Below are 14,515 nucleotides of genomic sequence, written 5' to 3'. Positions count from 1 at the left end.
AGAGGCTCTCTCAAGATTGGCAACCAAAATAGTCAAGCCCTCCCTAGGCCGCACGAGTCACACAGCCCGCTTGGAAGGAGAGTGGAGAGCTAGAGCTCAGGGAATGAAGCTGGCCACCAGGCACCTGGGCTGTGAGGTGGGTGGAAGAAGGAAGGTGGTCCTTCCTTGCCCCAACTCCCACCCAGCCTGACAGAACAGAAACCTAGTCAGTCCCTTACACTCTTCCGATAAAAGAAAAAGACTTACTTTAGTGGCAACTCCCAGAAATATAAACGATACAACAAGGCCAAGAACCTGGGCATTCTTCCCATAACTGAAGGCTACTCCCATAATGCGCTATCCACAATCCCCACGGGGCAAGGATGAGGGTAAGAATGGCACCAACATGTGCTGTTTACATACTGGGTATGGCCGTAACTAATACTTTTTGTCTTAATAAGTAAGTAAGTAAATAAATAGAACCTGGGCAGCCGCCACATGCTCATGACCACCAGCCTGATCTGTGACTTAGGAAGTTTACCTCTAGGCTGACCTGGGCTACATAATGAGTGGGACTCTCTCTCCCTCCCTCCTTCTCTCCCTCTCCTAAAAATAAAAAGCCAAGGACTAAAGTCATGCCTGGATATCTATCAGTCCTTTAACACATTAAGTAGCCGGAGTAGGGTGACTGACTGATACCAGAGAAATTGTATGTAATGGAAGTGTCTCCACACGTGTGAGAAACATGCCAGGACTGTCTGATGATAGATGACAATCATGAACCTTCACATCCATGGACACACACACACACACACACACACACACACACACACACACGTACGTGCGTGAGCCCCACATGGCATCCCTAACATCATTGAAACGTGAGACTGGAGTTTACAGTAGAAGTAGCGGAAGGCCCAGCACTCATCCATATTCCACCACTCATCCATATTCATTCATTCTCTCTCCCCCTCCCCATTTCACTATCTCTTTAAATAAATAACTACAAATAGCTGGGCATGGTGGTGCACACCTTTAATCCCAGTACTCAAGAGGCAGAGGTAGGAGGATCTCCATGAGTTGGAGGCCACCCTGAGACTCCATAGTGAATTCAAGGTCAGCCTAGGCTACAGTGAGACCCTACCTTGAAAATCAAAAAAAAAAAAAAAAAAAAAAAAACTATAAATGATATGATAGATAAGAAATTAACAGGAAGAGTCAAATTAACAAAGAAAACTTTTGGTAAGACCAGAAGGGAGTGTGAGGACGGTGCAAGAATTCAAAAGCCTACAAGATATCTTTGCTGACCATTGAGAAAAATATATATTTTTTTTTAAAAACAGGACATATAGTAATCTAGAGAAAGATCAACACTCGAGAGGCTGACGGAGGAGGATATCCGTGAGTTCCAGGCCAATCTGTGAGCTCTGCATGAGTGTGGCTGGTGTGGGCGAGGGCCTGTTTTCCCAACTTTCACGGTCTCACGTTTCAAACAGCAACCTCTAGATGGCACCCCGGGACCGAGGAAAGCACAGGGTCCTGCTAGTATTCCTAAATCGCCAAATCGCCTTTGGCTAACACACATCACAAGAATGTGTTTATCTTCTTCCCTTCCCCTCCCCCCAAATAAAAGCGGAAGTCAAGGCCTGATCTGCCGGCTGCTGCCATTGCTGGAGGGGGTGGGTGGGGCGCAGCGGGGAGGGCGGCCTAAACAAAAAGTGCCACGTGATGTCTTTCTTCACCAGCAGGGCCTCAGCGGGAGCCCAACCCCCCATCCCAGGGCAGGCTGCCATTGCCGCCGCGGCGGCGGCGGCGGCGGCGGCGGCGGCGGCAGGCAGGCAGGCAGGCAGGCAGGCAGGCAGGCAGGCAGGCTGGCTGGCACACACACACGCACATCAATCTCTCTTGTGCCTTTCTGTCCCATCCAGACTCACACGGCTATTCTCCACATGTTTCGATGGAGCCAGACAAAATGAGGAGTAGCCAGTCCGCTCACCAGACTATATACTCATATTGCAAAGGTTGCAAAAGATAGCCAGCCACTACGAAAAAAATGCATTCATTGGCTGGAGAGAGGGCTCAGCATTTATTTAAAGGTCCTTGCTGGAAAAATGCATTCAAGAGCCTGCCCCTCACCCCTAGCCCCATAGATAGACCTGTGTTTTCTTTGTTGACTTTTCTTTGCCTCTCCCTCCCGCTTTTCTTGAAAAACTGACGTGCAATCTGTTAACTTTTGTGCTTAAAACAAGTGACGGTAAGGTTTTAATTAAAGAATCAAAACAAATGGCGGCAGGCAGGGTGGGCCTGTGATGTTAACGGATCACTGGGTAGGTTAGGGCTCTCTCTTTTTGTAACTTTTCACGTGAACTGAGGGTGGTGGTGGTGCCCATGGGCCCTGGGCTCAACACCCAGTAACAACATCATCATCATCATCATCATCATCGAGTCTATACCACATACGCATAAGGAAATAAATCATTGTCAGCTGCAAGCAATCTTCACACAAGATTTTTTTTATGGGGGGGGCAGGGATCTGAACTCAAGTTCTCAGAGTTAGTTGCAAGCAGTTTATCCACTGAGTGATCTCCCCAGCCCAGTTTTATTTAACTTAATTAATTAATTTTCTTTTGCTTTCATCATCATCATCATCATCATCATCATCATCATCATCATTATTATTATTTATTTTTGGTTTTTGGAGGTAGGGTCTCCCTCACTCTAGCCCCAGGCTGACCTGGAATTCACGCCCAGCTAAATTACTTTTCACTGGTTACATGCATCATTGATTGCTTTTCTAAGATCGATCACCACGGTCCGGGATTCTGCTACAGAAAACCAAGCAGACAATTCAGTAAAAATAAAATAAAATAAAACTGGAGCCGGACGTGGTGGAGCACGCCTTTAATCCTAGCACTCGGGAAGCAGAGGTAGGAGGATCGCTGTGAGTTCGAGGCCACCCGGAGACTCTGGACTAGAGTGAAACCCTACCTCAGGAAAAAAAAAAAAGAATGATAGATAGAGAAGAAAAGAAAAGAAAAAGAAAGGAACCAATTTTAAAGTTTCTATTTACTATTACATTATTGTTATTTGTTGGAGAGAAGAGGGTGAACGAACAGTGCTGCAAATGAAATCCAGACGCATGGCCACCTCCTGCACTTGGCTGCACATGGGTGGCTTGGGAATTGATCGCACCTGGAGGTGAGCAGGCTTTTTATGTTAGCGTCTTTACCAATGAGCCGTCAGCCCAGTTTTTTTTGTTTGTTTTTTTTTCTGAATTTTATATTTATTTACAGGTTTTTGTTTTTCTTTGCTTATTTGACGGAAAGATATATATGGACAGAGGCTGAGAGAGAACATGCCCAAATTAAAGGCATGTTTCACCATGCTCGGCTTTTATTCTTACTGTTATTTGCAAGGGGGGGGGAGGGGGAGGGAGAGGGAGAGGGAGAGGGAGAGGGAGAGGGAGGGAGAGAGAGAGAGAGAGAGAGAGAGAGAGAGAGAGAGAGAGAAAGGGAGGGAGGGAATAGGTGTGAACCTTTGCAAGCAGGCAAGATGAACATTTCCCCAACCCTTACAAGTGTCTTCTCCCCCCCCCCCCTTTGTCTCACTCTACCCAGGCTGGAACTCACTCTGTAGGCCCCAGACTGGTCTTAAACTCACAGCAATCTTCCTACCTACTTCAGGCTCTCGAGTGAGTGCTGGTATTAAAGTTTGAGAAATATTTTTTTGGAAAATTCCCAGTTTAACTTGAATCACAATTTTCAGATTCCTATGGTAATGGCCCAAAAACAATCATGGAAAAGTTAAGAGTTAGGCTTACTGAGGCTCCTCCTTTCCTTTTCACTAGTCCAACTCCTCCCGAAAGATTCAAATGTTGCCCTTCATTCTCCCCTGTCATCCTTGAAGCAACAGTGACTGAGATCAGTCAACTCTAGTGCTATTTACTCTAGTCTGTGTGGCTTGCAAAATTCATCATGTAACGGAAGGATGTTTGGTTTCAGACTACTAACATTTTCTAATCCGGGAGTACTTTGGCAGGAAGCACCAAGAGGTGTCTGTTACTGTACTTTGCAGCAGCAACAGGCCCTGGTGCATGCTCTGTCTCTCTGTCTCTGTCTGTCTGTCTGTCTCTCTCTCTCTCTCTCTCTCTCTCTCTCTCTCTCTCTCTCCCTCCCTCCCTCTCTCTCTCTCCCCCTCCCTCCCTCCCTCCCCACCTCCCTACCAACTTTCAAAAGTGTTAAAGTGAGACACGAAAAAACAAAAACGTGCAACTAAGAAAAAGAAGCGTGAAAGCTCTTTCTGGCATCCCAAAGAATGAGAGACAGCTGATTCTGGGCCAGCTGTGAGTAACTTTGGCCCAGGAACACACATTCAGGTTCTCTTGAATGACGAATCTTTCACTGTGGAAACAGTCATATTGACCTTTATAAGAAACAGGAGGGCTGGAGAGATGGCTCCGTGGTGTTTGTGTCTGGCAAGAAATGATCCTAAGTTGCTCCTGCATTCACAAAATTTACAAAAAAAAAAAAAAAAAAAAAAAAAAAAAAAAAAGGAGTGGGGAGTGGTGGTGCAAGCCTTTAATCCCAGAATTTGGGAGCCCAGAGGATTGTACTGAGTTCGAGGCCATCCCAAGACTACACAAAGAGCACAAGGGTGCCCCTACATGCACATGTAAATTATAAAGAGAAAAGGGTGGTGTGTGTGTGGAGGAGGAAGGCTGGAGAAAAGGCTGGAGCCGGGTGTGGTGGTGCACGCCCTTAATCATCCCAGCACTTGGGAGGCATAGGTAGGAGGATCACTGTAAATTCCAGGCCACCCTGAGAATGCAGAATGAATTCCAGGTCACCCTGGGCTACAGTGAGACCCTACAAACAAAGAAAAAACCGAAAGACGGCTCCGTAGATGACAAAGGTGCTTGCCTGAATAGCTAGGTTCAAAACCACCTCCCTCCGTACATGAGCTTTTGGATTTTGAGTTGGCCTGTCTTGTTCTAAAAAGAATATATTCTAAGGTTTTGTGAGTTTTATTTTTCTCTCCTTGAACTGTCTGCAGGCTTCATAGGTTTTTGTTTGTTTGTTTTTGTTGTTGTTGATGTTAGCTAGGTTCCATTCCCCTGTACCCATTGCACAAAATGGCAAATCAATCATCTGGAGTGAATTTGCAGTGCCTGGAGGCCTTGTGCTCATTCATTCTCTCTCTCTCCCCCCCCCCCCTCTCTCTCTCTCATAAGTGAATAAATAAATACAAAATTTAAAAAGAAAAAGTAGTGTATGTGTCTGGCAAGAAGTGATCCTAGGGTGCTCCTGCATTCACATATAAATTAAAAAAAGAAGGAATGGGGAGTGGTGGTGCATGCCTTTAATCCCAGGCACAGCACTGGGGAGACCAGAGGTAGGATTGTCCTCAGTCTGAGGCCACCCTGAGACTACACAAGGAATTGGACTAGAGCGAAACCAGAGATTCAAGGGTGCCCATACATGCACATGTAAAGAAAAAAATAACAGAGGTGTGTGGGGGGGAATGGAGGAGGAGGAGGAGGGCTGGAGAAATGGTTCCATGGTGAAAGGTGCTTGCCTGCTGGGTTCCATTTCCAAGTACCAACAATACAGCCATGTGTACAAAATTACACATGCATCTGGAGAGCATATGCATTGTCTGGAGGCCCTGCCATGCCCATTCTCTCTCTCTCTCTCTCTCTCTCTCTCTCTCTCTCTCTCTCTCTTTCTCCCCCCCCCCCTCTCTCTCTCTCTTTCTCCCCCCCCCCTCTCTCTCTCTCCTTAAAAGAAAACGTAGAGTGTATATGTCTGGTGACAAGAGACCCTAGGGTGCCCATACATGCACACGTAAAGAAAAAGAAAAGGAGCCGGGCGTGGTAGTGCACGACTTTAATAATCCCAGCACTCGGGAGGCAGAGGTAGGAGGATCACCGTAAATTCAAGGTCACCCTGGGCTAGAGTGAGACACTACAAACAAACAAAAACCTGAAAGAAGGCTCCGTAGATGATAAAGGTGCTTGCTTGAAAAGCTAGGTTCATAACCGCCTCCCTCCATACATGAACTTTTGGATTTTGAGTTGGTCTGTCTTGTTCTAAAAAGAATATATTTAAGGTTTTGTGAGTTTTATTTTTCTCTGTTTGAACTGTCTGCCGGTTTTTGTTTGTTTCAAACTCACTCTGTAGCCCGAAGCTGGTCTGGAACTCCAAGAGCTCAGAGCTGGGTGTGGTGGCACGTGCCTTTAATGGCAGCACTCAAGAGGGGTGTAGGGACATAGGTAGGAGGATCCCTGTGAGTTCCAGGCCAGCCTAGGCTAGAGCGATAGAAAAAGGAAAAGATAGATTTTTCTGCCTTAGAAGCGACGACAGCAGCCACAAGAAATTTTGAGTTATCTACCCTGAGCTAGAGGGAGGTGTACCCATTCCTCCACGTCCACCCACCACCTCATTTCCAAATTAAAAAAACAAACAAACATGGTGCATGTACAAAAACAAAGACACACACACACACACACACACACACACACACACACACACACACACACAAAACCCTAGAAGTCTGAGCCTCACGGATGGGTGGTGACTGCCACCTGCTGGAAATAACATGGTGGTACCGTTTACATGCTTTAAAAGAAAAAGAAACCCAAAAGGCCAGTCAAAAGTAAAGAAACACGTGGAATGGAGTCAGATGGATTGGGACCGAGGTTGGGGGGAGATGGGACATAATGGATGGAGGAGCACTAGGGCGACCGTACTTGAAGACTCGGTCGCAGAAATCTGTCCAGTATTGACCATCATTGAAAAGCCCCTACCTTAGGCAAGTTACACTCCCCTTCCCCCAGGGAAAGAGGGAGGGAGGGTGTTGCTCCAGGTCAGGCTCACTTGGAATCCACTATCAGGGTGGGTGCCATCTAACTCCTCACAGGCATTCTTTGACCTCTGTGCCCACCTCCTCCCCACCTCCCTCCTTTCTAGGAAAAAAAAAAAAAAAAAAACACAAAAAACAGGCTTGTATCCAAAAGAAGAGACAGCTGATTCCGAGCCAGCTGTGGGTAACTTTGACCCAGTAACACATGTTCAAGTTCTCTTGAACGAAGAATCTTTCATGGTGAAAACAGTAATATTGACCTTTATAAGAAACCCGAGGGCTGGGGAGATGATGGCTCCTTGGTGAAAGGTGCAGCCACGTGTACAAAATGGTGAATTTGCAGACAAGAGATACTAGAGTGTCTATACATGCACATGCAAATAAAAAAGAAAAAGAAAACAAACCCCCCCCCCAAAAAAAAAAAAAAAAATCTGAAGGAAGGCTTGAGAAAGGACTGCTTGGATAAACGGAGGCCCCATTGTGCCCGTTCTCCCTTCCTCTCGCAAATAAATATAAATAAAAACAAAATTTAAAAGCAAAAGTAGTGTATGTCTCTGGGGACAGGAGACCCTAGGGTGCCCGTATGTGCACAGGTAAATAATTTTTTTTTTTTTAAAGGAAGAATAATCTTAATCCCAGCACTTCGGAGGTAGAGGTAGAAAGATCGCCCATCGTGAGTTCAAGGCCACCCTGAGACTACATAGTGAATTCCAGTTCAGCCTGAGCCTAGAGTGAGAGCGTAACTGGAAAATCAAATCAAAACGAAACAAACCAAAACAAAACAAAAATCTGAAGGGAAGACTCCGTGGATAAAGGTACTTGCTTGCAAAGCTAGGTGTGATTCCCCAGGACCGACTAAACAGCCACGTGTATAAAATTGTGCACTTGCAGTGCCTGTAGGCCTTGCTATACCCATTCTCTGTAGTCCTCTCTCCCTCTCTCCTTCTCTCTCTCTCTCTCTCTCTCTCTCTCTCTCTCTCTCTCTCTCTCTCTCTCTCTCTCATAAAAGTAAAATGTAAACGAAACACTATAAAAAAAGAAAAGAAAAAGGGAAAAAAACAGGAGGAAGGCTGGCTGGGGAACTTGCTCTGTGATGAAAGGTGCTTGCCTGCAAAAGTAGGTTCGATTCCCCAGGACTTACATACATTTTCTCTCTCTCATAAATGAATAAAAATAAACCTTAAAAGAAAAAGTAGTGTATGTGTCTGGTGACAAGAGACCCTAGGGTGCCCATACATGCACTCACTTGTAAATAAAAAAGGAAAGGGGAGGGAGGACGAAGGCTGAGAGATGGCTCCGTGGTGAATAGTAGCCCCTCAGTAGCTTCAATGACTACATGAGATAATAAATGAAGCCCTATCCACTATCCAGGGCGGGTGCCATCTAACTCCTCATGGGCATTCTTTGACCTCTTCCCCCACCACCTCCCTCCTCCAAAAAAAAAAAAAAAAAAAAGTCTCAAAAAACTTTCTGGTATGCAAAAGAAGAGACAGCTGATTCCGAGCCAGCTGTGGGTAACTTTGACCCAGTAACACATATTCAAGTTCTCTTGAACGAAGTATCTTTCATTGTGGAAACAGTAATATTGACCTTTATAAGAAACCAGAGGGCTGGAGAGATGGCTCCTTGGTGAAAGGTGCAGCCACGTGTACACAATGGTGAATTTGCAGTACCTACTCCCTCCCTTCCCTCCGCCTCTCTCTCATAAATAATAAAATGAAAAAGAAAAAGTAGTGTATGTGTCTGGTGACAAGAGATCCTAGGGTGACTATACATGCACAACAAACAAAAAAAAAAAACCAGGAAGGAAGCCTTGAAAAAGGAGGACTCCGTGGATAAAGGATCAGACGTGAAAAGCTAGGTTAGATTTCCAGTACCCACTGACCAAATGGCACATGCTTCTGGAGTGCATTTGCAGCGCCTGGAGCCCCCCCCCCCCCCCCCCCCCGTCCGCATTGTGCTCTTTCTCCCTTCCTCTCGCAAATAAGTAAAAACAAAACTAGTGTATTTGTCTGGGGACAGCAGGAGATCCTAGGGTGCCCATGTGCACATGTAAATAATTTTTTTAAAAAGGAAGAAAAATCTTAATCCCAGCACTTCGGAGGTCGAGGTAGGAGGATCACCCATCGTGAGTTCAAGGCCACCCTGAGACTACATAGTGAATTCCAGGTCAGCCTGAGCCTAAAGTGAGAGCGTCATGGGAAAAACGAAAGGATACGAAACAAAATAAAAACCTGAAGGAATAAAGGTACTTGCTTGCAAAGCTAGGTGTGATTCCCAGGACCCACAGTACAGCCACGTGTATAGAATGGTGCACTTGCAGTGCCTGGAGGAGGCCCGGCTATAAAATTTAAAAGAGACAGTAGAAAAAAGAAAGAAACAGGAGGAAGGCTGGCTGGGGAACTTTCTCTGCGGTGAAAGGTGCCTGCCTGCAGGGCCTACAATACATCCTCTCCCTCTCTCTGTCTCTCTCTGTCTCTCTCTGTCTCTCTCTCTCTCTCTCTCTCTCTCTCTCTCTCTCTCTCTCTCTCTCTCATAAATGAATAAAAATAAAACTTAAAAGAAAAAGTAGTGTATGTATGTGTCTGGTGACAAGAGAGCCTAGGATGCCCATATATGCACGTGTAAATAAAACAGAAAGGGGGGGGGGGGAGGCTGAGAGATGGTTCCGTGGTGAAATGTAGGCTGGAGAGATGGCTTAGCGGTTAAGCGCTTGCCTGTGAAGCCTGAGGACCCCGGTTCGAGGCTCGGTTCCCCAGGTCCCACGTTAGCCAGATGCACAAGAGGGTGCACACATCTGGAGTTCGTTTGCAGAGAGGCTGGAAGCCCTGGTGCGCCCATTCTCTCTCTCTCCCTCTATCTGTCTTTCTCTCTGTGTCTGTCGCTCTCAATAAAATAAATAATTAAAAATAAATGGACCCCAGAGCCTGGTGTAGTGGCACAGGCCTTTAATCACAGCACTCAGGAGTGAGTGGTGGAGGGACATAAGAGGATCCCTGTGAGTTCAAGGCCAGCCTGGTCTAGAGGGTGGGAGGGAGGGAGGGAGGGAGGGAGGGAGGGAGGGAGGGAGGGGGAGAGAGAGAGAGAGAGAGAGAGAGAGAGAGAGAGAGAGAGAGAGAGAGAGATATTCTGCCTTGAAAACACCAAAGAAGTAAGCAAATGAAATAAGTAAAATGAGATGCTTTAAAAGAAAATAAACCCAAAAGCCATCTGGAGTGCATTTGCAGTGCCTGGAGGTCCTGTTGTGCCTAGTAAATAAAAAAGAAGAAGGCAAAGAAACAAAAGGAAGGCTAGCTGGAGAGATGGCGTGGTGAAAGGTGCTTGCTTGCAAAGCTTATAGGCCCAGGTTCGATTGCCCAGCAGGGGACACACACACACACACACACACACACACACACACACACACACACACACACACACACACCATATAAAGTCAGAAATAGGCATACCAGGAGAAAGATGGACAAATGTATGTGACAGGATTTCCAAAGAAAGAAAGAAAGAGAGACAGGCAAGCTGGTCGTGGTCGCACGCCTTCAATTCCAGCACTCGGGAGGCAGAGGTAGGAGGATCACAGTAAATCGAGCCCACCCTGAGAATTCCCTGGGCTAGAGTGAGACCATACAAACAAACAAAAACTGATGGAAGGCTTGAGAAAGGACTCCGTAGATGATAAAGGTGCTCGCTTGTAAAGCTAGGTTCAAAACCGCCTACGTCCTTACGTGAGCTTTTGGAATTTGAGTTGGTCTGTCTTGTTCTAAAAAGAACATTTTAAAAAGTTGTGTGAGTTTGAACTTTCTTTTTTTGAACTATCTGCCAGTTGTTAACTTCAAACTCACTCTGTAGCCCGAAGCTGGTCTGGAACTCCAAGAGCTCAGAGCTGGGTGTGGTGGCACGCGCCTTTAATGGCGGCACTCAAGAGGGACGCCAGCACATAGGAGGATCCAGGCCAGCCTAAGCTAGAGAGATCGATATTCGGCCTTGGAAACGATGACAACACCAACAAGAAATTTTGAGGTGGGTGAGGCTATCCTGAGCTAGCTGGAGGTGTACCCATTCCTCCCCACCCACCCACCACTTCATTTACAAATAAAAAATAAACACATGGTGCTTGTACAAAAAGAAACACAGCCGGGCGTGGTGGCGCACGCCTTTAATCCCAGCACCTGAGAGGCAGAGGTAGGAGGATCGCCGAGAGTTCGAGGCCACCCCGAGACTCCATAGTGAATTCCAGGTCAGCCTAGGCTAGAGCGAGACCCTACCTCAAAAAAATTTTCAAAAAAAAAAAAACAAGGAAAGAAACGCATAAAACCCAAGAATGGATGGGTGGTGACTGCCACCTGCTGGAAAGATGGCGGTACCGTTTACATGTGCAATTGCACCAAAATGGAGTTAGATGAATTGGGTGGGAGGTTGGGGTGGGGGGGGGGAGATGGGACAGAATGGATGGAGAAGCACTGGGGCGACCATACTTGAAGATTCTGTCGCAGAAATCTGTCCAGTAGAGACCATCATTGAATATCAAAAACCTCTACCTTAGGCAAGTTACACCTCCCCCTCCACCACCACCAAGGAAGGAGGAAGGGAGGGTCTTGATCCAGGTCAGGGTCACTTGGAATCCACTATCAGGGTGGGTGCCATCTAACTCTTCCTCACAGGCATTCTTTGATCTCTGCCCACCCCTTTCTAGAAAAAAAAAAAACAAAACCAGCCAACCCAACAAACAAACAAACAAAAAACAGGCTCAAAGCTTTCTTGTAGTATCCAAAAGAAGAGACAGCTGATTCCGAGCCAGCTGTCGATAGCTTTGGCCCAGTAACACATATTCAAGTTCTCTTGAATGAAGAATCTTTCACTGTGGAAACTGTCATATTGATCTTTCAAAGAAACTGGAGGGCTGGAGAGATGATGGCTCCTTGGTGAAAGGTGCAGCCGCCACCTGTATGTACAAGATGGTTCATTTGCAGACCAGAGATCCTAGAGTGTCTAGACATGCACATGCAAAGAAAAGAGACAAAAGAAAACCAAAAACTGAAGGAAGGCTTGAGAAAGGACTCCTTGGATAAAGAAAGGATCAGACGTGAAAAGCTAGGTTCGATTTCCAGTACCCACTTATGGCCACGTGCACAAAATGGCGCATGCTTCTGGAGTGCATTTGCAGAGCCTGGAGGCCCTGTTGTGCCCGGTCTCCCTTCCTTCCTCCCTCCCTCTCGCAAATAAATAAAAATAAAATTTAAAAGGAAAAGGAGTGAGTGAGTGTATGTGTCTGGGGACAGGAGATCCTAGGGTGCCCGTATGTACACATGTAAATAAAAAGAAAAGAAAAAACTTTTAATCCCAGCACTTTGAGATCGCCCACATAGTGAATTCCAGTTCAGCCTGAGCCTAGAGTGAGAAAATCAAATCAAAACGAAACGAACCAAAACAAAACAAAAATCTGAAGGGAAGACTCCGGGGATAAAGGTACTTGCTTGCAAAGCTAGGTGATTCCTCGGGACCCACCATACAGCCACGTGTATAAAATTGTGCACTTGCAGTGCCTGTAGGCCCTGCTATACCCATTTTCAGTAGTGTTCCCCCCCCCCTCTCTCTCTCTCTCTCTCTCTCTCTCTGTCTCTCATAAAAGTAAAATGTAAACGGATGGATGTGGCACGTGTTTTGTGCCACTCTGGCCACTGCAGGCCAGCCAAACCACCTCTCCCTCCCTCCCTCCCTCCCTCCCTCTCCTCCCTCCCATTGTTTTATCAAATTGCATGTGAAGTCTGGCACGATGATGTGTCTTCTTCTGTGTACTCCCTCCCTCCCTCCCTCCCTCCCTCCCTCCCTCCCTCCCTCCCTCCCTCCCTCCCTCCCTCCCTCCCTCCCTCCAGAGAAAAGCAGACCAGTCAAAATTCCACTTTTGTAAAACAGCCATGAGTTTATTTCAGTGAGGTACAGAGCCCAGGTGGCATGAGGTAGTTCCTGGAGGTTTAGAATCGTCTTCACGCCCCATCCCCAAACAAATAAGCAAAGCAAACAGCAGCCAGCCACTTAAGTCAGAAAGGTTCATCTGGCAGCAGTTTCTAGTGGCAGGTGTGTGTGTGCCATTGTTCCGTCAGTTCTGCCTGTTCAAAGGCTTGGGCAGCATGGGTGGGGGAGGGATCGTAGCACTGCGGTGTCAGGTTGCGAAGCATTCCAAGGCACAACGACCCGCGCTGGCTTGTGAGAAATGGTCAGCTCCCAAAGCAGGGCCCTTCTTCCAGTGATTATCCACATCATGAGTTGAAGGGGAGAGCAAGGCAGGAACTACAAAGGAAAGAAACAGAGTAAGCAAACGGAGGCTCACAAACAAAGCTTGTGTACACACGTGTCCAAAGCACCTGTCTTACATTTGGAGGGGAGGGAGGTAGCTAGCTAGCTAAGAAGAAATACATACAAAATGGAGAGATGGCTTAGGGAGGGTTAGGGTTAAGGCATTTACTGGGAAAGCTAACTTCTAATGAATAAATGAACGAACGAACGAACGAACGAACGAACGTTCAGAGGCAGGCATCTAAAAGGAAAAAAACAAAAAAAAAACAAAGTAAAGGTCCAGGCATGGTGATTTTGGCTCACGCTTTTTTTAGTCTCCAGAGGCAGAGTTAGTTAAGGCGGATGGGGTGTGAGTGTTTAGCCGCAAGCTAGGCAGGCAGGCACGTGTGCACATGCGTGGTGGCGGCGGCGGCGGCGGCGGCAGAGGCGTGCATCCGTGCGTGCTTACGCCGGCATGTACGCGTAAACAAACAAGCAGATAATAAATGAATGAATAAAGAAATAAATAAAATAAATAAAAGACAAAATTCAAACAGAAATCCTTTAAAAAAAAAAACACAAACGAGTTGAAATTTAACCAAAAAAAAAAAAAACAAAAACAAAAACAAAAACAAAAACAAAAACAACCAACCAACCACAGAACAAGCTGATCCACCCCGCCCACCGACACAGACAACTGGTCGACCTTCCAAAAAAAAAAAAAAAAAAAAACACCCCCCCACACACACAAAAACAGACAGAAGGAAATATTAAATAAAAAGGAACAAAAGACAAACATAACCAGGGTGCCCCCAAGCGGGGGCGTTAATGTAAATAGACAACTGGTCGACCTTCCTCTTTCAAGAAAATGGGAGAAGGGAGGAAGATATTTTTGAAGGACCGGACAAGAAAAGAAAAGAAAGAAAAGAAAAGAAAAGAAAAGAAAAGAAAAGAAAAGAAAAGAAAAGAAAAGAAAAGAAAAGAAAAGAAAAGAAAAGAAAAGAAAAGAAAAGAAAAGAAAAGAAAAGAAAAGAAAAGAAAAGAAAAGAAAAGAAAAGAAAAGAAAAGAAGAAAAGAAAAGAAAAGAAAAGAAAAGAAAAGAAAAGAAAAGAAAAGAAGAAAAGAAAAGAAAGAAAAGAAAAGAAAAGAAAAGAAAAGAAAAGAAAAGAAAAGAAAAGAAAAGAAAAGAAAAGAAAAGAAGAAAAGAAAAGAAGAAAAGAAAAGAAAAGAAAAGAAAAGAAAAGAAAAGAAAAGAAAAGAAAAGAAAAGAAAAGAAAAGAAAAGAAAAGAAGAAAAGAAAAGAAAAGAAAAGAAAAGAAAAGAAAAGAAGAAAAGAAAAGAAAAGAAAAGAAAAGAAAAGAAAAGAAAAGAAGAAAAGAAAAGAAAGAAAAGAAAAGAAAAGAAA

At 45.5% G+C, this 14,515-nt stretch overlaps 1 long non-coding RNA gene across 1 annotated transcript; it reads right to left on the bottom strand.

Moving 5' to 3' along the window:
• Nucleotides 1–12,731: 12,731 nt before the first annotated feature.
• On the bottom strand, nt 12,732–13,688 carry LOC123457530. Its single transcript, XR_006635028.1, has 2 exons — nt 13,435–13,688; nt 12,732–13,125 (listed from the first exon to the last, which is right to left on the bottom strand). It is a non-coding gene; the product is annotated as an uncharacterized LOC123457530 (long non-coding RNA).
• Nucleotides 13,689–14,515: the final 827 nt, after the last annotated feature.

This window comes from Jaculus jaculus, unplaced genomic scaffold (genome assembly GCF_020740685.1).
Source record: "Jaculus jaculus isolate mJacJac1 unplaced genomic scaffold, mJacJac1.mat.Y.cur u25, whole genome shotgun sequence".
Taxonomy (NCBI): Eukaryota; Metazoa; Chordata; class Mammalia; order Rodentia; family Dipodidae; genus Jaculus; species Jaculus jaculus.
This window is presented reverse-complemented; position numbering and strand designations above follow the sequence as displayed.